The sequence below is a fragment of the Eucyclogobius newberryi genome, unplaced genomic scaffold, assembly GCF_026437365.1.
Source record: "Eucyclogobius newberryi isolate DKJ021-1_F unplaced genomic scaffold, fEucNew1.0.hap1 SCAF_6, whole genome shotgun sequence".
NCBI classification, from domain to species: Eukaryota; Metazoa; Chordata; class Actinopteri; order Gobiiformes; family Gobiidae; genus Eucyclogobius; species Eucyclogobius newberryi.
In genome coordinates, this window is record NW_027316278.1 from 30982086 (window position 1) to 31009268 (window position 27183).

Here is a 27183-nt window from a genome sequence, read left to right on the forward strand (position 1 = left end):
CATCAGTAATACAGTAATACATCAGTAATACAGTAATACATCAGTAATACAGTAATACATCAGTAATACAGTAGTACATCAGTAATACAGTAGTACATCAGTAATACAGTAATACATCAGTAATACAGTAATACATCAGTAATACAGTAATACATAAGTAATACAGTAGTACATCAGTAATACAGTAATACAGTAATACATCAGTAATACAGTAGTACATCAGTAATACAGTAATACATCAGTAATACAGTAATACAGTAATACATCAGTAATACAGTAATACATCAGTGATACAGTAATACTACAGTGATACAGTAATACTACAGTAATACATCAGCAATACAGTAATACATCAGCAATACAGTAATACATCAGTAATACAGTAATACATCAGTAATACAGTAATACAGTAATACAGTAGTACATCAGTAATACAGTAATACATCAGTAATACAGTAATACAGTAATACATCAGTAATACAGTAGTACATCAGTAATACAGTAATACATCAGTAATACAGTAATACATCAGTAATACAGTAATACAGTAATACATCAGTAATACAGTAGTACATCAGTAATACAGTAGTACATCAGTAATACAGTAATACATCAGTAATACAGTAATACATCAGTAATACAGTAATACATCAGTAATACAGTAATACATAAGTAATACAGTAGTACATCAGTAATACAGTAATACATCAGCAATACAGTCATACATCAGTAAAACAGTAGTACATCAGTAATACAGTAATACATCAGTAATACAGTAATACATCAGTAATACAGTAATACATAAGTAATACAGTAGTACATCAGTAATACAGTAATACATCAGCAATACAGTAATACATCAGTAAAACAGTAGTACATCAGTAATACAGTAATACATCAGTAATACAGTAATGTCGGTGTAATCCCTCATTCGTCCAGGCGTGTTCCATAGTAGAAAAAGCTTCAGTTGTAGTCATCTGGACTCTGTTAGAATTTTTTTCTAACTGAGTCCAGATGACTACAACTAAAGCTTTTTCTACTAATACAGTAATACATCAGTAATACAGTAATACATCAGTAATACAGTAGTACAGTAATACAGTAATACATACATAATACAAGTGGCTACATATTTTCACGTAACTGTCAGGTTCAAACTAATCGAGTCGCCAAAGGGAACATTGTCCTCTGCATTTGAATGAATTTCAAACCAACGTGTTGTATTATTTAACGACTATTTAAATCAACTTTTGTGCACAGCCTGAATTCTATATTCTTACACCTCGTTGGACAAAAGCCTCCTGTGGGTTTTCTTATTAGCCCCTCAGAACGTTGTGCAGTTTTTCTTATTGGTATAAAACACAGAAGCATTCGAGTCCTCCAGCGCTAAGTAGCACACAGTCAGCATAATGAAAACATGTTCACCTTTCGGCTGAAAAAGATAAATTAAAAAAACAACACTGTAGTTCTCTTTTCTAGGTTTTCGGCAGTAGTCTGATTATGCTTTTTATTTATGCCTCGTTAGTCAATGTAATAAGACTTTTTTATCACAAAGACAGGTCTGAAAAAGTATGTCTACGTGATTGAGATTTGGTGGCTGTACTATGATAATGATACGATGATGAAAATATAGGATTCATGCAATAATGTACTGAGACGTTTGTGAGGAACTTAAATAGGCACAAGTGTCAATCCTACACCCAAAAGACCACACACTGTATCAAAAAAAGTAAATCAATCTTTTTAGAGAGAACTCCCGCCACAGTAGAGGTTTACGCAGATTTGAGGGTTTTGAATTTCAGAAGTTAGTGACAATAGCGATTAATGGCATTTTCTCCAGTAAGAACTCAAAATCTCTCAACATCTCGAATATTTAAGTGTAATTATAGGGTACAATAATGTTTTAATATGAGTTGTTGTAAAAGAAGGAAAAAAAGCGAAGACGGGAGTGAAATATTTAACTGTGTGTATCGCATTAGCTGCAATATTTGCTTTGTAACTTAGTCTTGACTGCGTTGTCCACAGGATCACAGCTTCCGACGCACACATTCATCACTGACACAGACTTTGTGATTATACATATATTAGATGATCACTTTTCTGTTTGTTTTCATTAAAAGAGGTCAAATGGCAGGCAGGAGGAGGTTGGGACTAACTATAAAAACGGATGTAAAACTGGGATCGGGGCGACTCCAGATCTGACCACACAGGAGCTCCCAGGCAAATGTCGGCTTGTCTGTTGTATTGATGCCGTTTCTGTGAATAAACAACTTTTTAAATACATAAACTAGTGAGTGACCTCGACCAACACCTTGAGAAACCACACACGACCAACCATCTGTGCCCAGGACTAGACATTGTCCAATACATCTAGCGTGTACAGAAACCAAACAAATAATTGCAAATGTAATATGTATTAAACATAATGTGCTTCTCAAACTTTCTCTGGTGCATCCACTTATGGGATTCATGCAGCAATATAACTGATCAAAATAAAACTACTCCATTTTCACTAGCCTATACAGTATGTCTAAATCAACCTGAAATAACAGTAATGATGAGAGTTTGATACAAGCCATTGTCATTAGCTTCAACAGACTAGTTGCTCTGCTAGAACACAATCCTTTCTGAAAGCTCTTCTTCTCCTGGTTCAAACCCATATTTATTTCAGAGTTTAAAGCAAGTTTAGTACCATTTTTGATGTGATGAAAGTGTGAACGCGCCCGTGAATGCACTCAAATGCCCTCAAACGCTAAACATCCTCATTCCTTCCCTACTCGACTGACACAAAGTATAACGCAAAAAAGGTTCCCGCTATGGGCTAAGTGGATTTACAGATATCCTCACCAAAGCTCAAATAACTCCCTCTTTCTTTCTTTCTTTCTTTCTTCCTTTCTTTCTCCTCTTTTCTTAACTCTCCCATCCCATCACTATCTCCACTCTCTCTCTTCTCAACTACCGCCCTCGTCTCTTATTCCTTATCTGCCGCTTCCCCCCTGTCTCCTCAATAATTGCGATTCTATCTACGCGCTGATTTTCTCCCTGAGCTCCATACATAGACCAAGTATCTTTCTTTTTTATTTTAATATTTGCTGCTTTCTCCTCTTCATCCCCCATCTTCTCATTTGAAAGTGAAGATGCCGTTCGGTAGCACACAGCTCACCGTGGCTGAAAAGCAGTGACTAAAGTGCGCTGCTACATTGATAGCACCGGGGGTAGTGAATCATGTCAGGTAAAAACCAATTACGAGGTCCATGTCAGGCCTTTTTATACACGATGAATGTGGCACAAAGAAGAAAAGGGGTGAGGAGATGCTCGTATGAATTCCAATGCATAATTTAAACGCTATATCATAATGGTCATCTCTTCTGTGCGCATGGAGAGCAATACGAGACAAAATCGTGGAGCTTGTTGTCAGTATTGTCCACTTTGCTTGTTCGGTTGTATAGGGTCCCATTGTGATAAACGAAAGCTTGTGAACCGTGTGAGCTTTTGTAATGTATAAGAAAAGATTAGCCGTCAAACACGTGGCAACATTTAGTCCACCTGTGTTGCAGCTTCAAGAAGAAGAGTTTCCAAAGACGACAGTGGCTCATGGTTGTTTAACCCTTCGGGGTCCGGAGCTTTTTTGGCCGTTTTTGGGTACCTTCAATTTTGCCCTGATATACTACATTAAGAAATGTTTACCAGACCAATGTTGGGCATCTTTTTTTTCAGCACAACCTCACCTATATGATCAGTTAGTTAGTTTTTCACTTTGACATACTATTTCAACATACTGGACCCTAAACACACACAGAAAACACAAAGTCCATCTAGAAAAATTGTTTTTTTCATTGTAAAACCCTCAAACATGCTCAACCAAGCATTTAAAAAGGTTCAAACTGAACCACAAGGTGCAAATATGAACATATAGAAGTATTCTTGTGATATATACAAGCAATAAACCACTATTTACAATAAAAAGTAGGTAAATCCTCAGGCGTTTTTCTATTTGTGCTACTTCTCAAAACAGTTTCTGTCCAAAATGACAGAGAGTCACATCACAGGCCTTGCACTTCCATGTGAGTGATGTTCAGAAGGAACTCTAAACCAGGTCTAACCCAGGTCTAAACCAGGTCTAAACCAGGACTAAACCAGGTCTAAACCAGGTCTAACCCAGGTCTAAACCAGGACTAACCCAGGTCTAAACCAGGACTAAACCAGGACTAAACCAGGACTAACCCAGGTCTAAACCAGGTCTAAACCAGGTCTAACCCAGGTCTAAACCAGGACTAACCCAGGTCTAAACCAGGACTAAAGCAGGTCTAAACCAGGTCTAAACCAGGTCTAAACCAGGACTAAACCAGGTCTAAACCAGGTCTAAACCAGGACTAAACCAGGTCTAAACCAGGTCTAAACCAGGACTAAACTAGGACTAAACCAGGACTAACCCAGGTCTAAACCAGGACTAAACCAGGTCTAAACCAGGTCCAACCCAGGTCTAAACCAGGACTAAAGCAGGTCTAAACCAGGTCTAAACCAGGTCTAAACCAGGTCTAAACCAGGTCCAACCCAGGTCTAAACCAGGTCCAACCCAGGTCTAAACCAGGACTAAACCAGGTCTAAACCAGGACTAAAGCAGGTCTAAACCAGGTCTAAACCAGGTCTAAACCAGGTCTAAACCAGGTCTAAACCAGGTCCAACCCAGGTCTAAACCAGGACTAAACCAGGTCCAACCCAGGTCTAAACCAGGTCTAACCCAGGTCTAAACCAGTTCTAAACCAGGTCCAACCCAGGTCCAACCCAGGTCTAAACCAGGTCTAAACCAGGTCTAAACCAGGTCTAAACCAGGTCTAAACCAGGACTAAAGCAGGTCTAAACCAGGTCCAACCCAGGTCTAAACCAGGTCTAAACCAGGTCTAAACCAGGTCTAAACCAGGTCTAAACCAGGTCTAAACCAGGACTAAAGCAGGTCTAAACCAGGTCCAAACCAGGTCTAAACCAGGTCCAAACCAGTTCTAAACCAGGTCCAAACCAGGTCTAAACCAGGTCTAAACCAGGTCTAAACCAGGTCTAAACCAGGACTGAAGCAGGTCTAAACCAGGTCTAAACCAGGTCTAAACCAGGTCTAAACCAGGACTAAAGCAGGTCTAAACCAGGTCCAAACCAGGTCTAAACCAGGTCTAAACCAGGTCTAAACCAGGTCCAAACCAGTTCTAAACCAGGTCCAAACCAGGTCTAAACCAGGTCCAACCCAGGTCTAAACCAGGTCTAAACCAGGTCCAACCCAGGTCTAAACCAGGTCTAAACCAGGTCTAAACCAGGTCTGAATCAGGTCTAAACCAGAACTAAACCAGGACTAAAGCAGGTCTAAACCAGGACTAAACTTGATCAACATGAAGTGTGCCCCTCATTTTGCTTCACAACAACTACATTACCGACAATGAAATACTTGAAATACTAAAACTCTCCAAAACTACTTAAAAACAACATAATTCCTCTTGTTCGTTCTTCTTCTTTGACTATTTGTCATGTGACTAATGTTTACATCCCTCGTATGCATCCTGAACATCCGGGTTATCAAAACCACACGTTTTTTTCCGTTTCGTTTTATCACAAAAGACGACAAAGTTATTATAAGAAATGTAACGCGCGCAGAAAAGAGTGCATATTTTTTCGCACATTTTTAATGGAATTGAAATGATCATAACTTTGGTTTTAATGGATGGATTCGCATAAAAAAATCACTCAGACGTAGCGTCAGGTATCCGCTTCCGCATGACGTCGACGACAGCCGTCTACGTCACTCAGTTTTCATGCTGTGCGGTCCTAAAGCCGACCACATTTCAAAACGCACGGGTGCGGGCGTCAACCCCGAAGGGTTAATACTGTCTCTGCCAATCAATCATTCAATCCATCATCAATTTCATTTATTTCAAGGGGCAATTTAAACACATTGAGAAGGAGGACTCATTAGGTACGGTCAGCAGGAGAGTAACAGCCCTCAGGACAAAAAAAAAGTCCCTCTTCTGTGTCCTGCACCCCGGGTATCAGAGCCAGTATCCAGGGGTAACCAGGTGAACTTTGGAGACACAACAGAAAAACTTTATCCTAAGTGTAATTTTTAAGCCTTTTTCAAGAATTTATGCTCAATATTTGAGACGGGCAGCGACAGTACGAGCTCTGTGTTGTCATTTGGTCCGTGTGCAGTTTGTATGCTCACAGCTGATGGTTGTGTAGCGACGGAGCTGTGCATGCGCTGACCACTGGGGACAGTAGTGAACACGGCACAACAGTTGAAGTTGCAAAACAAATACATTTGTGGCCGCCTCCATGTTTGTTTTTCTAGTTGCGCTTTTTCTTGGTCAATACTCTAACTGGCTTTGAGCGCCCTCTGGTGGTTGTTTTCCAGAACAAAGCCTTGACATTAGAAAGAGTTGGAAGTATAGATATAGCCACAGTAATCACACAGAGCTGTTTATGTAAGGAAAATGCTGCACAAACAAGCGTAAACTCCACTTGGTTGTTTCAGTTGGTGTGATGAGAAGATTGTTTCATTGGATTTTCTCTAAAAGGTTTTCTGCCATATTTGGGGGATAAAAAAAAAAGGCTGCAATATTTCTAGCTCCTTGCACAGTCTCCTTTGATACAGGAAACATAAACAGTTTGATTCACACATTACATAACTTTTTTTTTCTCATTTTCTTCTCTTTTCTTCTTTCTCTCCTTTGAAAATGATACACAAGTTGATGTTAAGATTAGGGTTTGGTTCAGGAATAATAAATGCAGTTAAATGTTAGGGCTTTTAGACAGGTTGCCCTCAGAAACAAATGCTGAACAGTCTGTAAAGTAAGATTTTAGACAATCACTTAATTACAGTTTTTTCTTATAGTACTGAAGGAACTTAGAAAAAACATGCACTCTTGCCGTGATTGGACTTGTTTCTCCAAAATCTTGAATTGGAACTTTTCTGGTGGAGGATCTGCTCATCTCCATGGAGATGTTCTTACATTACCTCTAGCATTCAAATAAATTGCAAAAAATGAATCCATCTCCATGAAGAATGTTCTAAAGTTTGGTTTTAACTTTCCATCTCCATGGAGTAATCCAGATGGCGAGCCCGCTACCAGAAATCTGGTGCTGCTTTAAGTCAGTTAAAATCCCAAGACAATATGTTATAAATCATAATAATAAACACTGCTCAGTGTTCCAGCCCATCAGCCACAACAGCAGGCGACCAGGGCTATGGCTACTATGAATGTGGTGTGTGCGTGAGTGATTGAAGTGCTGATGGCTCAGCTTGTCAGACTATCCCAGGACAGCTGTGGTTACAGAAGTATCAGAGTATGAAGTGAATAAATTAAGTATTGTGAAGAGGATGGTTAGACTGTAGATAACCTGACTTGACACACAAAGCTCATTATTATTCCTTGCTTCACGTCGGTGGACAGATACTGTCCTCGCTTGTTTTATTATACTAATCCATTCATATTGCATTCGACTGCTCATATAGCTTCTTGAGTGTTATGACTTGACTTAAGAACCCGGAGTGGCGTATCAAGTGCTCTCTGATACGAGCCCCGTACGATCATATCAAGTGCTCTCTGATACGAGCCCTGTACGATCAATGCCGTCAGTCTCCCAATACCTTTACCCTTTTTAGTGGTTTATCTGTCGAAGCCCATGACAAGCTGCTCCGTGCGCCCATTCATCTACATAATAACGGCGAGGTGCACATGCATAAGGGGGCATATGAATACAAATGCTTCAGTGCTGTCGGAGCGGCAGCTGCAGCCTCTTCACGTCCGAACAGGGCCGGGGCACCGCACAGTTCAGCCACTCACATGCTTACAAAGGGGAAGGAGGTGAGGAACATATCACAATTGTTTGTATGGGTGTCATAGAAAGAACCAACAATAGTCAAGGTGTGGGGTTTATGATATTCTTCTGTAAGATCCTATTAATCTTTATTTATACAGGGAGGGCACTTAACACAATACACATACATAAAACATTTACACAATAGACAACAATTAAACAAAACAGGAAGAATCCAACCTAGATGGTTCTTCCATTAATACCTTGAATGTTTGTTTGCTAACCAGGCCGTCTTTCCTACCACGAATACACATTTGCAACAGTCCGATAGTTCATACAATTGGATTAATAATCGGGAAGATTGGAAATAAAAAAGAACATTTCTGATATAAAATACAATACCTCTCACCAGTTATAAAAAGCAAGGTACTATTATGAACGGAATCAAGGAGCTCGAGTGCATATACATCATCAACATGGATACGGAAAAACAAGATTTATTCCCATAAAAAAGCCTCATCACAAAGTTGCATATTTGTACTTCCAAAACACCTGGAGTTGCGTTTTGTCTTAGTTGTAAATCCAGCAAATTTGGTTTGCCTCCAAACGCTCTTCGCCTTCAGTGTATGTCAGCAAGTTGCAATCGCTGAAACGCCTTTGCATCGATACAAAACATGTGCCTGGTAAAAACGTTAATGCTGAAGTGAACTAACACCTGCACCTGTGCTTCCTCCCAACTGTTTTGTATACACTCATTCAAGCATTTCGGAGGTATTACACAGTTAATTTAAAACCCTGAACAATGCGTCGCCCGGCTGCCATTCTGCCCCAAGACCCCCTACGAACACAGTCAAGTCAGGAGGCTGAAAACGTTTAACACATTTAAATGAGCGACGCCTGCGGCGGCGACGGAACCGTGAATTCAATCTGCCGAAACGTTCAGAGTTCTTCACAGCACCTCACTCATGAGTCTGGCCGAGCTCGATTTCTTTTCATGTCGTAAAGTAAAAAAACATCCTTCTCCTTCGTTACCGATTTTTGTAAACGCAGCTCTCAAGATCAAAATTAGACCACTGTGTGCCGTTTGAATGTAATTATAGAGCATCTTTATCATCTGCAAACCAGGAAAAGCGCTGTTAGCACGTTAGCTGCTGTGGTTGTTGTTAGCGAAAGAGCGAAATGGCCTCTGGATGCTAGGAACGCGTGAAGAAAAGTGAGGAATGGCTTTGGACCGCTGCAAAATGAACTCAAACTCAGGTACCGCACCTTTAAGTCTCTCCATGATTTACTGTAGATGTAATATAATCAAGTTGTGTACCACAAGCCAATTCAGCTGCGTAAAACGCAGTCGCCCGGCGAGTAAATCAAACCGTGTGTACGGCCATTGCGCGAGATCCTGACGAAGCTTTAATGATTAATGCTCCCTTTACAATCGCAAACATCAGTCGCAAGGTCTGCAGGGATGATCAGACACTGTTTAAATAAATGAGTACTCGAGCAGCAGGTGCTTAATATTGACTACATGTTCCACAAACGCTGCCTTTTCCCCCCATCTCCAGCACATGAGTCTCGCGGTGTAAATAATCTCAGGCGAATAATAGCTTTAAACATGAGGTCTTTGCAATTAACTGGGAACCCGGCGAACGGTGTCGATATATGGCCCTTGTAACGCTGGCAGGAGGCGTAAATAAATGAGAAAAACTGCCTCTGGTGTGTGAGTCTACGTGTGAACGGGGGACAGTAAACATATTAGCATACAATCAAAGCAGATGGAGTGTCTTTGAAGGAAATGACGAATGATAAAACAGATGAGCTGATGAGACAGTTACTCGATCCAGAGAAAAGACATTGGGAAGGTAAAAATGAAAAATACAGAATGATTGACGGACAGGAGGTCAGAGCCTGCGTTTGACTCTCAACAAACAGCCATGCAGTGACAAGCCCCGCCCTCCTGCTGCCACTTCCTCCTCCACCGCAGCAGCAGAACCATCAGCCTCTTTGGTGTCTGAATCTCCTCCCGTGATGTGAGTGATGTGTTTAAAACAGTGGCGCACACAGCCTGGTACTCGTGTAAACACTCTATCCTACTCATTTGAATGCAGCAGCAAATTCAAAATAATAATACTTTTGTCATTTGTAGACAGCACAAACACACACGGTTGTTGTTTGGATGTTCAATATATTTGCCTACAAGTATAATTATGGAACGCATTGTTTTGTTCACAAACACTGGAACGGTTTCTTGCAGTATAATGTCCAATGCATATTTTTATACATAGAGCTTGCAGATATTAGATGTCAATAGTATTTTTGATTGATATGAGGTATGTGTTGCTATCCCATGGTTTATTTGTATTTGTGTCTACTGATTGTATTGGTTTAGGACTGATACAATTGAACACTTCCTGTAGCCACATTCATGCTCTTCATAGAGTTTCTCAATGGGGCAGTTCACACTTGACCACGCCCTGAATAAATGCTCCTGTGATCCTCTAAAAAGCTGCTGTTCAACTTCCACGCCTGACATCATCTGCTGTTACTGTAATCAGCTGATTTAGGAATTCAGACTCATGAATTCATAAACATTTGAGCATTGGACTAAACTTTTTTTTTTTTTTTTTAACATTAAGGGGTTCCCAGTCAGCAGCAGATTTGCACAAGACCAACCTTTACACCGTCGGCTCTAGCTAAAGCCAAAATGGTTGACATTTTCCCAAAACAAACAGCGTTTAGCATTACCTTTTGAGAAGGCTTTTAAAAACAAATATCACTGGTTATTACTAAACCCTATTCAAAAGGGGCGGACCCAGAGACTTTCCTATTGGTGATTAGAATGCAAACAAGCCGGAAACTCGAGGACGACATGAAACGCACCTCCATTCTTCTCTGAGCACTCCATTGATTGTTAAAACCACCGCTTCTCCAGGACCTTTGTCTCATCCGATGTTTATTGAAATTCACACCGCTCCTCAACATGCTCATCTCCCCTCGCTGCATTTCAAATTCGGTCCCAGCTCGAGCAGGATATTAGCATGTGAATATTGTGTACATGTTAATTTGTGTCTTGTTTTAACGTGGCCCGTTTGATCGTCGTTTTGGTTCGAATCGTTCTCCATAAAAAGCAAGTACAAATGTATATGTATTACTGCATTTGCTATGGGGATGAGAAAATAATGTGTAAATAACTGGCTGTACCCTGGTGTACTGAACATTCACAATGCGACCGACTAACAATGGGCCCCTAGTTAAAGCTCTGCAGAGTTAAACTGACAGGTTTCCCCCACTGCATCATGGGATTGGTCTTCAATTTCTGTCAAAATTGATGAGGATTTAGACTGTCAACCACCTTTTTTGCTGCGTGATCAGGAAAAACTGTATTTTATCGTCTTTTACCTGACAATGACCAAATACTGTACATTATATATTTAAAAAAGGAAACAAATAAACCTTTTTTTGTAACTATTGGTTGTTTTTCAGATTCTAGAATGTGATTTGTTTATTGAGCCTGTACATCTCCATGAAATCTCTTGTAGATAGATTCACAAATGTTTAATCTGATGATTTCTATAAGTGGATGTATTACTACACTATTCATTTTAGCTGCTGTATTGAATATTATTGGCCTAGAGATGTTGTGATGTAATTTGACACCCAGCAATATATTTTAATGAGAAATGGTTTGTTTCTTGACCCATTTTTTTACATGAATAAAACTAAAATCATTCTATGGAAAAATGTGACATCATGTATTGATTTAAGGACTTTTTTGTGTAAGCTCCAAAAAATGAAACATCTCATTTATTTCCATTAGATCATCTCGTATTCTCAATTATTTTCTTTGAATCAACAATTGTTTGGTCGGATTATTAAAATGTATCCATCTTAATAAAGAATCTTCTTCAAGTCGTGTCAAAGTAAAAAAGAAGCATTCTTCTTAGACCTCCGTAAAGCCGAATTAATAAAGGCCCAGCTCAAGCCGACGGTCCGAGTGAAATTGTGTTGTGTGGAGACAGATTTATCCCAATTCCCAGGACCTTGGAAGACACTTACTTGAGCAAATCAAGGCGAGCCAAGGCCCAGCCGCTGAAATGAAGTCTGATTGTTTTCTATTCCTCCTGTTGTTTTGTATTACAGCTCCCCAGCGGACGAGGAGGGCTCTCCACTGTACCACAATCAGCCCCCGCTATAGCCGGGATGTACTGATACATGGGTCGATACAGGGAAAAAAGAAAAATCAATCAATGGGAAATGTGTGGATAAATGGACATGGGTTTGATCATTGCTAAGTAAGATAATGCATGGGTAAAGATATACTTTCACTCTGAATGTATGTACGATTATTATCAATACATAGACCACTCTCCACCAACTACTTTGCTGTGAATATGAAATTACTCTCAGAGATAATGACAGTTCTGAAGCAAGAGCTCATTTGAAATACAATCATATTTTGGTTCAGAAAGTTTTACCTCACCTTTGAGAATATAATTATTGTTTTTTATCCCATGAATTAAAGCTAAATTCAGGGCTTTACTCGTACTTATCGTGGTTTGATGTCAATTACCGTGCCAATAGAAAAATCTCAACGCTTAATTTTACAATGATTAAAAAAAAACAGAGATTTAGACCTATATTTGATTAGGTGATTCTATACCAATATTGCTTCTGAAAGCCCATTTTGGCAACACTATACAGTGATTTGTTGCGTCTTTGGAATCATTTAACTTTGATTATTAAAAAAGCTTGTACATTTATTGGATTCGGCGTCGCGTGTTGCGATTTCACTGGCGTTTTGAGCAAAGCGTCCTTTCGAATCATGAGCGATCTTGTTATCCCGTACTCCAGTGACGTTCCTACAATCCACGCAAGCATCGTTTAGTGTTAAAAGAGCGGTTCTAAAACGGGGAGAACTGGAAGATGACAGCGGCGCGGGCGGATCTATACGGGTTAAAGTGCCTGTCAAACGCCGCCATGAAAGAAGTCAACACGCTGAACAAAACTCAGAAGAGAGCCAAGACAAATGAAGAGTGTAGTGGATGTTCTGTGGGCTGTCGGTGTCAGAAATAATAGCGGACCAGCACGAGGACGTAAATGTGCGTGTGGGCGGCTTGTGTGGAGTGAAGTGCTGCCCGAGATGGAGAGGGAGTCCACGGGGGAATGAAACATCTCTGTTTGGACGCTTCGCTGCATTACCCAGGTTTTTAGGGGGTTTTTAATGAGATTTTTAGCACTCATACATTGCAACATTGCAAAAGTAATATATATGCTAAACATTGCTTGAATTAAGTTAAATTGCTTGAATTAAGTTAAAATTCTTGAATTAAGTTAAAATTCTTGAATTAAGTTAAAATTCTTGAATTAAGTTAAAATTCTTGAATTAAGTTAAAATTGCTTGAATTAAGAAAAGTATATCTTGACACTGCAAAAACATGTCTAGATAAGGTAAAATAACTTGAATTCAGGATACTAATCTTTATTGCAATACCTTTGATTAGTTAAGACATGGATTAAACGTTGTTAAAAGTTATTTTTGCTCAAATTCTCAAAAACTAATTAAAAAATGTGTTTTCCACTCCCTTATTTTATACTTTTACACCTTTACTTGCCTTGTTCTTGAGTTTTTGTGTGTTTTTTTCTGTTATTCTATGTTCTATGTATAAAAAATATACATCTGTGTTCATGTAGATGATTTAACTTAACTTTAACTTGAAGTAAAAACAACTCCAATCAAGATTAATCATTTTAACTTGCCTTGAAATTACGCATTTCGGTGCATTTCCGTCTGCTTTTACATGTTGTGTCTTATCATTTAAAATAACATACTAAAGCAAAGTATGGGTTTCAAGCGGGTATGAGTCCACCTCGTCCGCATTTTTACCGTTTTAAGCTCGGGACTTTGAACTGAAGGTATAACTGAGCGTTTGTCCCACTTTTTTTTTAAATTATTTATTTTTGTATTTGCTATATTAATTCACAATCAGGAAAAGGTTAGTGTTAAGATTACAGTTAGGTTTATGAACTGTAAATGTGGGTAAATTAGGGTTAGTACCACCTCAACAAAAGGGACTAGACTATCACAGTGTTTGTCTCAATGTACATTGTAGGGTGTCTTTGGTTGCCGTGAGTGATGTGGTGTGTGCTCCCTCGTGACGGACACTTAAGTGCGGACCCGCAGTCTCTCACGGACTCCAATCATGTCGTGTGAACCCTCCACAACGTTCTAAATCACTCACAACTGGTGGAAGTCATGTAGTGTGTCCCCATCTTAATTCTTTAGTCTTTAACATGTTGTCAGCAACATCCGCTCGAAACCCACAGCTCCATCTTGAAGTATTTATTGATTTTAGCGCAGCTTGGCAAAAACCCCAACGAGATAAAACAGGAGACGAGGAAGTGACAATAACTGTGAGCTAACCAGGCGCTAGAGCCAATAGCAGCACGCTAAACCATAATCAAAGACAGTACCACAAAGAAATGGGTCTCGCTAATGCAACGTTCTATGTCAAATAGAGATGATTGCTCTTGCTGATGATAATTCACTTCTAATGTAAATAACCTAAACTGTTATTAGCTTAATATCTGCTCTCTTTGGACCGCAGTGTGTCATAACAGAAACAACCGGATTATTTAAATGTGTGTGAATGAAACAAAAGCAAAAGACACTCCAGGAGGTTCATTGTCATAGTCAAACGTCTCCTTTAAACTCACCTAATCCTTAACCGAGTTCTGTGTTGTATTATTTGTGCCGTGTCGATACAGTTGGAGAGCGCCTCGTCATGAAAGCCTCTCCAGTTCTATTTCAAACACAAAGTGTTCTCGAAACAAACCCACCTCCTGCTTCATTGTTGTCGACAGTCAAACGTCTGTATTATTTCATGCTCACGCAAATAACAGGTTACCGAGCATAAAAGCTTTTTCAGGCTAAAAGAATGTCCATAATTTGTGATTTTCAAAGCAAAAATGTGCATGTTTTTCAGCTCACCTGTTTTGTTTGAATGTGAAGTGGTTGGATTGGAGCAGAGAGGTCACAGAGGGCAGTAGGTTCCGCCGTCAGCAACAGTAGCAGTGCATTTTGCATTATTCACTACAGCACAAACCAAAGGGAGCGTAATTGTGTGCGTGTTTCAGACTAACTTCATGACCTAAGGCAACAAACTACAATTTATGCTCATTCCTGTATTAAAGTTAACCATGAATGCCATTGTCAACCACTCGTTTGCCTCTCGACCAATCGTCTCTCAAGCTATTTTATTCACACGCTCCTTCATTATTATATTTGTCTGGGCATTTCAGCCTTTTCTGACCTTTTCCTTGCAGTAGAACCTCCAGTCTCTCTGTGGCTCTCCCTTTTTGTAATTCCAATTTTAATCAGTACCTCATTGGCGTCAAAATTCAATTGTGCATGCCCAGATGCTTCAGACCGTTACTATGGTAATTCTAATATGATAATACACAAACTGCATGCAAGGTGCTATCAATTTATTTTGCTCTTTAAACATGTATTTTTAAGTTGAAAATGAGCCAAAAGGAAATTCAACATTTAACTGCCTATAAACTTGAACCAACTTAAGTATGAAAACAACAAGGTCAACACTCCTTAAAAATGTGTTAGTTTGGTGATTAAGATGTGTGTATTTATGTGAAAATAACGTCGTTTTCGTTTCATTTTTTGAAATTTTAATTATGTTATAACACTGTTCTCTCAACAGAAACATACCTGGAGTTGTATTTAGCTTTTCATTAATCCTTTTCACAAGGTCTTTTCCTTGAGATTCAGAAAAAACTCAGTTTCAAATCCACAGTTTTTCTATAAATCCACAGATTTTCTGCACTTTTTATGTCTATAAATTTTCATCAGACTCTTTCGAAACATTTCTGCATCAAATCACTTTATTTACAACTGCGTGTTTGTAGTAGCGTGTCGGAGGGAAGGTAGCTTTTGATTATTTTCCCTTTGCTGCCAGTAAATGGAGCGCTTACAACAAAACCCTGATGATAGAATGCTCTATAGAAAGTATTGTGTGGGTTTCAATGTATACATTATTTTAAGTTCTAAAACATGAGATAACAAAGCCAATAACAATACAACTCATTCAATACAGTGTCTTTTAAATGAATGATAAGCTAATGCCGGGCTCACATTGCATGCCGTGCAGCTCCGGTGCGGTGACCACGCTCCAGATTCTTTCAGTTTTCACTGGATGTCGGAGCACAGCACGCTCTATAATAATGAGTGTGCAATCAAAGCAAGAGTGTGAGCTATCCACTGCAAGAACACGGCTCCAACAGCAGCCAGAGCTGGGCCGGGTCCAAAGTGAGCGAGGCGTAAGGCTTCAAATGACAGATATGTACTGTTTAACCACGTCTGGCTGGTAAAATAATGAAAACATAGTCGGTAACGGACAAGCGCATGATTGACAAAAATTGACCTCCCGCTGCGTTAAAGCCCCCTCATCAGATTGGCATTACAAGTCCATTCAAACGTGGCACCGCTAATCCAAATGCATCGATTTCCAAAGCATGTTCTAAATGGCGCTGTAAGAAGTTATTATTGGCCGGTCACATTGTGGGACATCAGGTGGACAAATGCTCTGAAGAGGCCGTCCTTTTGCACCGGCTTCAAGATGTGACACACGGCCCCCCTTGTGCCATAGAACGGAGGCTATAAAATGTGTCCAGCTTCATAATTTACAGTCCCTCACATTATGACCCCCAATAAACTCCAATACCCACAATTCCCCCCGGCCTTGTGTCATGCCTTATTGGCTAGCTAATTCACAGACAAAAGGAGAAGTGGAAAGAGACACAGAGCAGTAACATCATTAAACGGCTTGAAAGGGGAAAGAAAGAGAGCTTATAGGAGAAAATTATGCCGCGCAGATAGAAATAAATGAAGGGATATCAGTAAAGCGTGAAACTCCAAGGGTATTATGCGAGCACAGGCAGCCAATCACGGCGCAGGGGAGCCAAAGGGGCCGGATTATGGCTGGCATTCAGGAGCAGGGTTCGTTTTTGGCTAGACCGCTCTTTAAAATGTATTCATGCATACAGACATTCTTCATATTTTACATTTCCCAAGGCTATAGCGGCAGGAGTGAGGAAATGTGAAGGTATCAGAGGCTGAGACGAAACAAAGTAATTTCATCTTGAAGTTAGCACAGTTTTGCACACAGGATGGGCTCGATTCCCAAAGACATTTGTAATGGGCACAGATGTAATGCAGGTGACTGACAAAAAGCACTTTATATGACATAAATAATAAAATAATAATAATAAAGCAAAGGCCTCCCACACATGACTAGTCTCCACCAATGTTTAAGGAGACATATTATGAATTATTTGTATTATTAGTGGTCTTAAAACATGCTCTTGAGTACTTTAGAACGCAGAATACTTTCAATCCCTCGACAGGATGTAGGATGTGTTAGCACCCCGTCTACTGGCAGCATAGGGAATTACCATGGGGAGAAAAATGAAAACTAGCTTGTTGCATGCTATAGTAAACATGCAGTCGTCGTAAATGTGATTCGACAGCAGAAATGCTCAGAACGGAGATGATTCATGGACACAGAAAAACTACCTCTACCATTCTACCTGGGAGATTTGTGTTGTCTGCGGCTCAGAGCAGGGCTTCTCTGTGAAACAAGTGTGAAAGAAGCTAAATACAATATGTACGATACAACAATGTTTTAACATGCTTAAAGGTCCCATAACATGCTAAATTGACTTTTCAGAGCTTTTAACCTTCTTACATTGCTATGTGTGCTTCATATATGTACCCAGAGTGTTTTTTTGATTGATTCCCGCAGTGTTTAGCTATATTACAGACTATCTCCTTTCCTCGAATCTCCAAACTGACGGGGGGTGGCTGCAAGACCGCGTCATAAGGGCAAGCACTCGTCATCATCCCCCCTCACTCTCCCCCTCCCCTCTCTCCTCCCGCCTGCCGCCCCCTTCCCCCCGGCTCCGCGCTGGCTCCTCCAGGCTAACCCGTGTCTCCCCATACAAGCCCTGCTTTCTGCTTTGATTTACGACGAAACACGGCTCAAAGAGGCCCAAAACTTCATTTGTGATATCGCACTCTTTACTATTATCACAATGGTGAAGGTTTATGTGGCAGTTGATGCAGCAACCGGGAAAATAAACGGAGAGAAGTTTGATCCGATACCGAAAAACCAGGAAATAAGAGCGCTATGGACATAAGACTTTATATATATATATATATATATATATATATATATATATATATATATATATATATATATATATATATATATATATATATATATATATATATATATAGAGAGAGAGAGAGAGAGAGAGAGAGACTACGTCACGGGTGGGCGGGGCACACACGCGCTCTGAGACTACGTCACGGGTTGGGCGGGGGAGCTAGATCGCTCTTCGCAAGGGTGGGGGCGAATATCATACCAAGCCGTCTGCATTTCCGGGTTGGTGAGGGGGTCCAAGGTCTGGGTGATATTTCTTAACTGTTATGTTAGGGTGTTGCACAACCCTTATTATTATCAATTATACACTTAGGATAGACTACGAAACGTGAAAAAAAGCATGTTATGGCACCTTTAAAAGGGAAAAAAAAAAGCGATCCAGACTAGGGCGGGCTATATAATCGGGATACTGCGATTATTGCTATATATCGATACATTGTATATATACACAATGATAAATAAACAACTTGTATCCTATTTGTTAAAAAGGCTCCATAAGAGACTGGCATGCTGGCCCTTTAAGGGGCGGAGCCTAGAGCACCTGTTAGCTCAGCGAGGGAGAGACAGAAGAGTTTGGTGCGTCGGAGTTCACCATCTAAGTTTACAGTTTAAATGAGCAGTTTGTCTGCCTCCCCAGTCTAGCAGCGTGTGCGTTATATAAGAACACACACACACACGCATAATAAACCCTCTGGCAAACAAGATGTAAAGAAAAGCCATCATTAAACTCCCCTCAATGAAACAGCGACTTCATTTGAGTTCTACACATGTAAACAGCGATCCTATGTGTGATTGATTTTGCCTTTGCAGGAGAAAGTGGCAGCTTTGCCTGGAAAGTTTAAGTGTCGGCTTTGAGCCTTTCTCACACAGCGGCGGGTGGTGGCTGTGCATGTTGGTCGTGTTTCCCTTGTACCGAACTTTTGAAAAGCAGATATTGCATATTGCATAGTCCTTTTCGAGCTTTGTCCAATCTGTGCTGAAATAGAAGCCAAAGTGAGTCCATACTTTGGACTTAAATGTTGTTGTCTCGCGTCTCACTTTTGTTTACCTCATCTGATGCTGCCATTTCCGTGTCCGTGTACGACTTCTTCTTCCGCCCACAGTCAATCTCGCCCTGTGCGCCCCCTAGTTAATGCCACGGAAGTGTCTCAACAAAGGAAGGGTGATTACAACGTTAAAAGATCGATACTTGACGAGAACGCATCGAGAATCGATCGCGGGAGTAAATATCGCAATATAGCTCCATATCGATATTTTGGCGCACCCCTAATCCAGATAACAAATGCGCGGTGCAGTGCAAATGCGAGGGGCAGGGTCCTTTTTTCGACAATGTGCTCCAGACCAAGGAGACGCTCGATGCCAACGGTGCCAAACTTTCCTCTGGCATCAGACAGACGTAACAACGCACTGATCTGGAGCGGCTTTTGGACACGCCTGATTGTGACGCGGTGGCTATTTACGGCTAATTCGAGTCAATAGAACCGATTATCCTCCCGTAAACTAAAGTGGAATTGATCCCAAATCTCGCTCTGACTGCAGCTGCGCGGAGTCTATCGGTTTGGCACGCGATATGAGCCAAGGCGAGCGAAGAGCCGGGAAAAGCACTGGTGTGAGCGAGACTTCCTCCTCACAAAGTGTCGGGGAGGAAGCGTAAGCTGCATCTGGAACTGTGAGACAACAAGTGTGGCTATTGGATTTGGAGCGCGCCATCTGACAACAATGTGCATGACGACGGACAGAGAGAGGCTCAGCAATATGTGGAGCGCCGTGTGGAAAATGGACCAGAATGGACCAGGCTTGAGGGTAAAGCGGGAGGGACTGGTGAGTTTGTCCACATCACAGTGTTATATATGCAGTGTTTTTTTAGATGAAGACAGGCTGCAAAAAATATTTCAACAATCTATATTTGTATTGTTTTTATATCTCAAAATATGAGAAAAAATATCTGAAACAATAACCCAAAGTAGGATAATCCCAAAAATGTGCAATGAATCTTAAAAAATACATTAGCTTGCAATCAACATATGCAACACAGTGTCTATAATGACACATTATAACATGAAATTGCTCAAATGTTAATGCGCTACAAATAAATACGAAGCACAAACTCCCCACACAAGAAATATCAAGCCAACATAACGTTCATGTCTCGTTTATTGAAGGATAAGTTTATGTTCTGTGGCTGTCCTACAGGTGAAAACAGGCAAGATGATCACACGCAATATGGAATTGTGTGGCGTGTCATTTTCAATCGCACTGAACTGAGAACCTAGCAAAGTATAGTAAGACATAAGGCAGTTATAGCCTAAAAAGGCATTGTACAATCATTCGTCCACCTTCATCTTCAGGTGCACATTCTAAGCAGGGAGAGGAGACGGTTTCAAAGAGGTGCGAAGGAGGACAAAAAAAGAAAGAAGAATCTCCATTTAAACAGAAATTCTGGGTTATGGTATGATCTACCTTCTGTTTAGAACACTATAGACAAACTTTTGCAGCAAGATGGTAGTAAAAGGCCAATTAGACCCTTTGGAGTTGCGAGGGAAAACAAGTACAGCACAACAGGATGAAAGAACCTGAAAGTTTGCAGGTAATCAGCAGCGGGGCAGAGGTGGCCAGAGAACAATAGGGGAATAATGACTTGAAACTGGGCCATCAGGAAACAAAAAACTGAGTAGGTTCAGGTCATAACTCTCATAACTCCTTTCTGAGGGCATTTTTTTTTTTAACTCAATTTATCATACATTTATACATGAAAAATATAATGCCAGGCGTATTCTAATATTTGATTATATATTTATTGGTTTATTTATTACATTCAGTCAATAAATATGTTTCCAGTCACAACACAACCAATACAATCTTTTATATGTGTTATCTTCAACGAAATGTTATATATATTACAATCATTGCTTTGGATCACCACAAAGTAATGAAATGTCATGAAGGTGACTGTTTTAATATTGTTCTGTAACGCATCTTTGAGTGTCCTGAAAAGCACTTTAAAAACAACTAGCCTGTAGTCTTATTTATTGATATTTACCAATGGGGTCAACAGAATTTTTTTTTATTTTCAAGAGTGTCTTATTGTGAATTTAAAAGGTGAATTTCAAACCAAATGGAGGCCAAACGCTTCACGCTATGAAACCTTTTATTACTTAAAAAATGCCGGTTGCTGCAAATAAAGAATAAGCGTCTAATAAGCGTGCATTTTTGAATCACTGACAAAACATCCCCGTCTTTTTGTTTGACATTAAATGCTGCTGAATAGACTGCGCTGCTGCTGCATGAACATCAGTCCTGGGAGCGACGCGTGCCATTGACATCATCGCAGTCGCTCTCACAGCCCCCATGGGTGCCGTCTCTGCTCAGCCCCCAGCCACTCATACCAGTTAAATCAATACGCACAGCCAAATATGCCCTTAAGCTTATTTATGTTTATCAATAGCGCGATTAGTCTTCCATCGGCGTTCCTTCCCCTCTTTAACAAGTGGAACCTCGCCAAGATCTCCAGACGCGACTCGGCGATGCGGGCAGCGCGGCACGTCTTTCGGCCGGCCGTAATTACGCGTTGTTAATAGCGTGCTCGCCGAGATCTCTGCGCCATTTGCATTCAGGCCCGGCCGCTTCCAGCAGCTCTCCATCACGGAGCTAAATGTCAGGGATCCAGAGAGGCACGCGAGTCCGGCGAGTGAAGCTCGGGCCAGATAGTCCATAAAGGTTAATTAATATAGAGACGAGATGCCCTGCACGCGCCGCGCAACCCCGAGACAAAGGCGTCGCTAATGTAGTCATAGCAACAGGCCAAGAGGGAGGCCAAGAGGGAGACCGAGATGCAACGAATGTGTGTGTGCGTTTTTTTTAAGGAAATATACAGACATACAGAAAATACAATCGGTCCCTATTTCACGTGGATGTTTTTTTAAACTATAATCCACTTTTGTGCCTTGTTGATGATAAAAATGGGATAATCGTAATTGTTATCTCGACTTTACAGATTCTAAAACACATACGAAAGGCTGTGGCATTATTTTGTCATCAATAATACACTTTGTTTGTCAATATTCTCCCTCCAGAAGCCTTCAGTACCCAGATTTTAACTTTTATTTTGTTGATAATGTACAATAGAAATGATCATTTATTCCAGTGGTTTTCAAAGTGTGGGTCGGATTATTATTTGTAAAAATGAATACAGTATGTGTTAGTAAAATTGGGTCAAATAACATAATTAACTACTAAAATATATACAGGTAAACCTAATTTGAAAAGATTTACAACTTTAAATTATTGAAATTATTACAGATGTCAATTTTACTTTACTGTGGGGGTCCTGAAATGGTTGTATGGTTATTTTGGGGGTTCTGGCCCGAAAAGTTTTAGTCAACTACCAAAATAAGAGACAATTTGCATAGTTTGCAAAGGCTGTGTCCTTCAGAGCAGATGGTGACTTAACCCAATATTATTCACAAAAGACAAATACACAATAAAATATACTACATCAGTTCATCCTGCAAGACAATAAAAGATGAAAAATACGATAAATATTTGGAGTGAATTCAGAAAAGTATAATTTCATGTAAATGCTGGTGCAGACGCAGTCGGGGCAGATCTTAATTGCTGGGGCAGTTTGTTCCACAGACGAGGAGCCGAGAAACAAAACGCTGCCTCGCTCTGCTCGGTCCTGACCCTTGGGACACAACAAACCTGTCCCGGAAGACCTGAGCATCCTTTCTCTGTCAGGCGGAACAAGCGTATCTTGAATATATTTGGGTGCTTGAACCTTTAACGCCTCGTACACCAGAGGTAACATTTAAACGTAACTCCTACGGCTCAGAGGAGATGGACAAACTACTGTACTGCGATCCATCTTCCTGCTGTGTCTTGTTCCTGCATTTGGACTTATAAAAATGACAGTAATCTGACCTTGTAAAATACTTAGTTACTATCTTTTTTTAAGATATTAAGTAAAATACTATATTTCTAAATCCAGGCTTAAACCATATTTATTAAGACTGGCTTATAACACTTTGAAATGTAATTGTACAGTTTATATTTACCTTGATCTTTTTTGTGAAGGACTTTGGTCACTTTGAGTTTTGTAAAGGGCTCTATAAATAACGGTTGGTTGGTTTGTTGGTTGATTGATAAAACCCAAGCATGTCTTGTTTTCAGAAAAGGTTTAACTCGGGCTATAAATTCGAGATAGTAATGGATAGACTGATGTTATGTATTCATTTATGTGGCTAGAAAAATCTGTTGACAAACACACCAAGACTTTCTTGGCTTTTTATTTGCAGTAAAATAGAGTTCAAATAAGCAGTTACAAAGGTTACAAACTGCTTTAAAATAAATGATTGCCATACAAACCCGAGCACGTTGTACACGTCTTTGTACACGTCTTTTACACGTCTTTGTACACGTCTTTGTACACGTCTTTGTACACATCTTTGTACACGCCCCGTGCCGTCTATAGAACGCATCTGCCCTTGTGTGCAAAAGGAGTCATCACGCCCAACGAGGCTGGTCGTCTCAAACGGAAAGAAGAAGAACGGATGTTTTTCATTTTTTTCTCGTTCTTTCATGCATCTTTGTGAAATTTGGAAGAGGTTGTCCCTTTCTGGAAAACATGAACACTCAAACATATTTCATATTGAAACTGGGGGCCATAAACCGACGGTCACCACCGCACGGCATTCAGATCGGAGCAGTTAACGCGGCTTTAACGTGTTTGTTATTCAGGTTTTAGTTGTGGAATTACGGAATTTGCGGGGGTAAAAATAGCTTGTGACATCCTCAGCACGAGGTCCGAGGGCCACGGTTTGGACATCCATTTTCAGCAGTATATTTCAACCTCTTTGGCTTTATTAAGGTTTAAGAGCTCAGTGTTTCATTCACCAGCAAAACCAAGTGTCTATTAGTGCGTTGACGATAAGTTCGGTAATTAAACTGCTCTTTTCTTTGTCATTATTCACACACTAGATGTACAACTGAATTATGTCAAGCCGCTAGAGCGTTTGGTCCGAGCCACTGCACCACTTTGACTCGACTTGACCTGTGTTTTTGAAGATAAACAGTGGAGGAAAAGAGAAAAAACAAGAGAGCACCAACCACTACGCGCCTGTATATCATAAGTCAGTTTACAATGTAAGAAAATCTAAATAATAGAGCTTCTGTAAACTAAAACGACTGTGCTTTTAAAATACTAAAAGGTCAAAGTCAATATTGCACTGGCAAAGTAAAGTCGTGAGGGGAGCAGATCAATGACATCCATTTTGGGGATAAAAGGGCGAGACTGGAGCTGACACAAGATCTATTTACTGAACATATCTTCTGTTTAACTGGCATTGCTTTGGCTTTAAATATAGGGGTCAATAGTATGAGTCAAGAATGGACGGTGAGCATTGCAAGACTGTGGTGCTTAGACCCTGCCAGGTTGTCATCGTGGGAGAGAAAAAGGCCTTTCTCCATGAATATGTCAACGAATGATGAAGAGAGAAGGAGAATAAGAGGCTCAGTGATGTGGAACTTGTGCAACTGAAAAAGCAGGATAGTGAAAACGCTAAAGAGGTTTGAGAAAGATAATTACTTTCCAGGACACATGGTGATTTACAGTGCATTTAACAAAAACAGCACAATATATCAAGGTGAAGGAAGTGTGTTCTCTAAAGCATGTTATAGCATTGTTCCCTCATCCAAAAGGCGAGGAGTGGGAGTAAGGCACAAGTAAGTCTCGAGTCTTAATGTCCAAGTAACTTCAGAGGACAGTAGCCTTGGCCCTTTTGCTGAAATCGTGTCAGAAATATGTACTGTAAATGCTTTTTTCAATGAGCAAAACATAACCAGAACAACGCGAGTATGAGCTCTATCAAGGTAAAATAACTGGCGTGAACATTGGACCGAGTAGAGTCTTTATGGTCTCTATCCCTGACATGATACATCAAAATGCCCGCCATCCAATTTGACATGGGGGGAAAATGAACCATCCCTAAAACCAAACTTCATCCCATATTTTAGGTAGTGCCATCTACTTCAAATAAACAAGTCTGCGTTCATAAGTCGCGTCTATGTGGATGCGCGTCTTGGGCGTCCAGCGTTATTGCGGCACGTTTTGAGCGTTTTTGCAGCGTGAATCCTGCGTTTTGAGCATCGGTTGCGGCGCATCGGGGGTGTTCAACCATCGATCATCAGGCCAGCACGGCCGATGCAGAAAAGATTGATGGAAAAGCTGAACTTTTTTGCTGCAGACGCGGCACAGCATGTGCCTATGAACTACCCGGGAAAAGGCCCAAAACAAACCCTGCAATGATTTTTAAAAATCCTCAAGACTCTTGGAGCAAATTAAGATATTCACAAAATATGATATTAATATTACATAATATTCAAATTTCTTGATGGTGGATAGGCCTATACACCATGTAATAGTATGTTTAGGGTGCATGTACCTTTGGAAATAATGAAGGTACGTTAAACCATCTTCGGAGGAAAATGCAGCCCCATATGAGGCATATTTACCATTTACCCTTTAAAAGATTCTGGAGAGAACACTGAACATGAGTGACGCAGAACGTGTCATTCAAACGAGGCCTTACACCGATTTCAAATAAGAGAAGTTACAAAAGGAAAGTAAAATATTTTGACAAACACATTCACGACTTTTGATTTAAGATAATACAACTCCACCAGCAGCAAAACAATAAGCCTCCTCAGCATTTCAATGTCGTTCTCTTTCTTGCCAGTGTTTTGGCGTCAAGGACGGACAATTTTGTAGCGGTTTAATAACTCTCCCTTCATCACACCGCTGACCTGCCAGTGTCTTAGCACCAAAGTCTATATTTTCTCCTATACAGAGTTCTGAGTTGAAAAAGCTGTTACGCAATCAATCAAGAACAAGGCCAACCGTGAAGACCCGATAATCCTCAGAGCGTCAAAGCTGTATCCGGTGAATATTTGATTGGTCACAGAAGGCGAGGCATAACCAAACAGCAGAGAGCACGGCGTCTCGCAATGGCTCGGCGAATCACAGGAGCAGGAAGTCGACGAGAAACAGTCCGGCAATCAATGCTCCGCACAATCACAAAGTCACCCGCCTCCCAGTCCACCAGATTCTCCAGCCCTGCCCACCATCCTCTCACTTTCTGCCCCTCCAGACTGGATTAGACACAGGAAGAGGGATTCGGGCCCCACCATGCACCAGCTGCTCTCGTCGTTCAAAAGGAACAGCAAGTTATTTTTCAGTGTTTTTTGTTAAACTCGAAAGCATTCATTCACGTTTTTTAAGCATTTACTGTGCATTTGCATTATCACTCAAAGTAATGGTAACTTTAATTCAAATTAATTCAAAGTAAAGTACATTGTTTGTATGTGGTAGCATACAATCAATGATTATAGAAATTTGAAGATTTATATTTATGTATGTGTATTTATGTATGTGTATTTATGTATGTGTATTTATGTATGTGTATTTCAAATGTTTTGTCTAGCTGGGTTTTATTGATTTGCTGTGTTTTCCCCCACTAAAACCTCTGAGCATTTCATCTGAAATAACTCATATGTAGACAAATAAACTAATGCTAAAGCTAAAGCTAAATCAATCCAAGCATGTGTAATTCCTTAGTCAACCAGTTGGGGCCTCTAAAATGGTCTGGACAAAAAGTGTCTCTTGTTAAATGACCACTATTTCCACTATTTGGGGATTGCCATGATTTTAAATCATGTTTATGTGAAGTGGAATTCCATCGACCAGCCCCGACGTCATAAATATGTGCAAGCGGCGTTCCAGAGCATTTTTCCAAGTCGGAAGTGGGAAAACCCCAGTTACCAGTCTATCCAGACTATCATTACACTGGATAGTCCTTATACTGTCCTTAACCACCCTCTGGTTGGATGGACACATTTGTTTTATGCATGTGTTGCTCAGTGCAGCGCATGCACACATTTGCTCTCAGATTTACTATAATTCAATTTAGTTTGATAGGTACCATTGTTCTTTACTTTATGTTGTCACACACGCATTAGCCTCCATCTGTGAGAGTTCAATGGACTATTCCTGGTACTTTTGAATAGTATTAGCGGCGCCACAGTCATCACCGCAGCATCAATACGCCTGCTTTGTTTTGAAGCCAGCGGCCCTGTGAGTGACACTGACGGAGCGATTGTG

The 27183-nt window shown here is 40.4% G+C and overlaps 1 protein-coding gene across 4 annotated transcripts in view; it reads right to left on the reverse strand.

The window, feature by feature from the left end:
- The window catches only part of grid2 (glutamate receptor, ionotropic, delta 2), a 788159-nt gene that overhangs the window by 583047 nt on the left and 177929 nt on the right, over positions 1–27183 (reverse strand). The gene's annotated exons all lie outside the window — the stretch shown is intronic.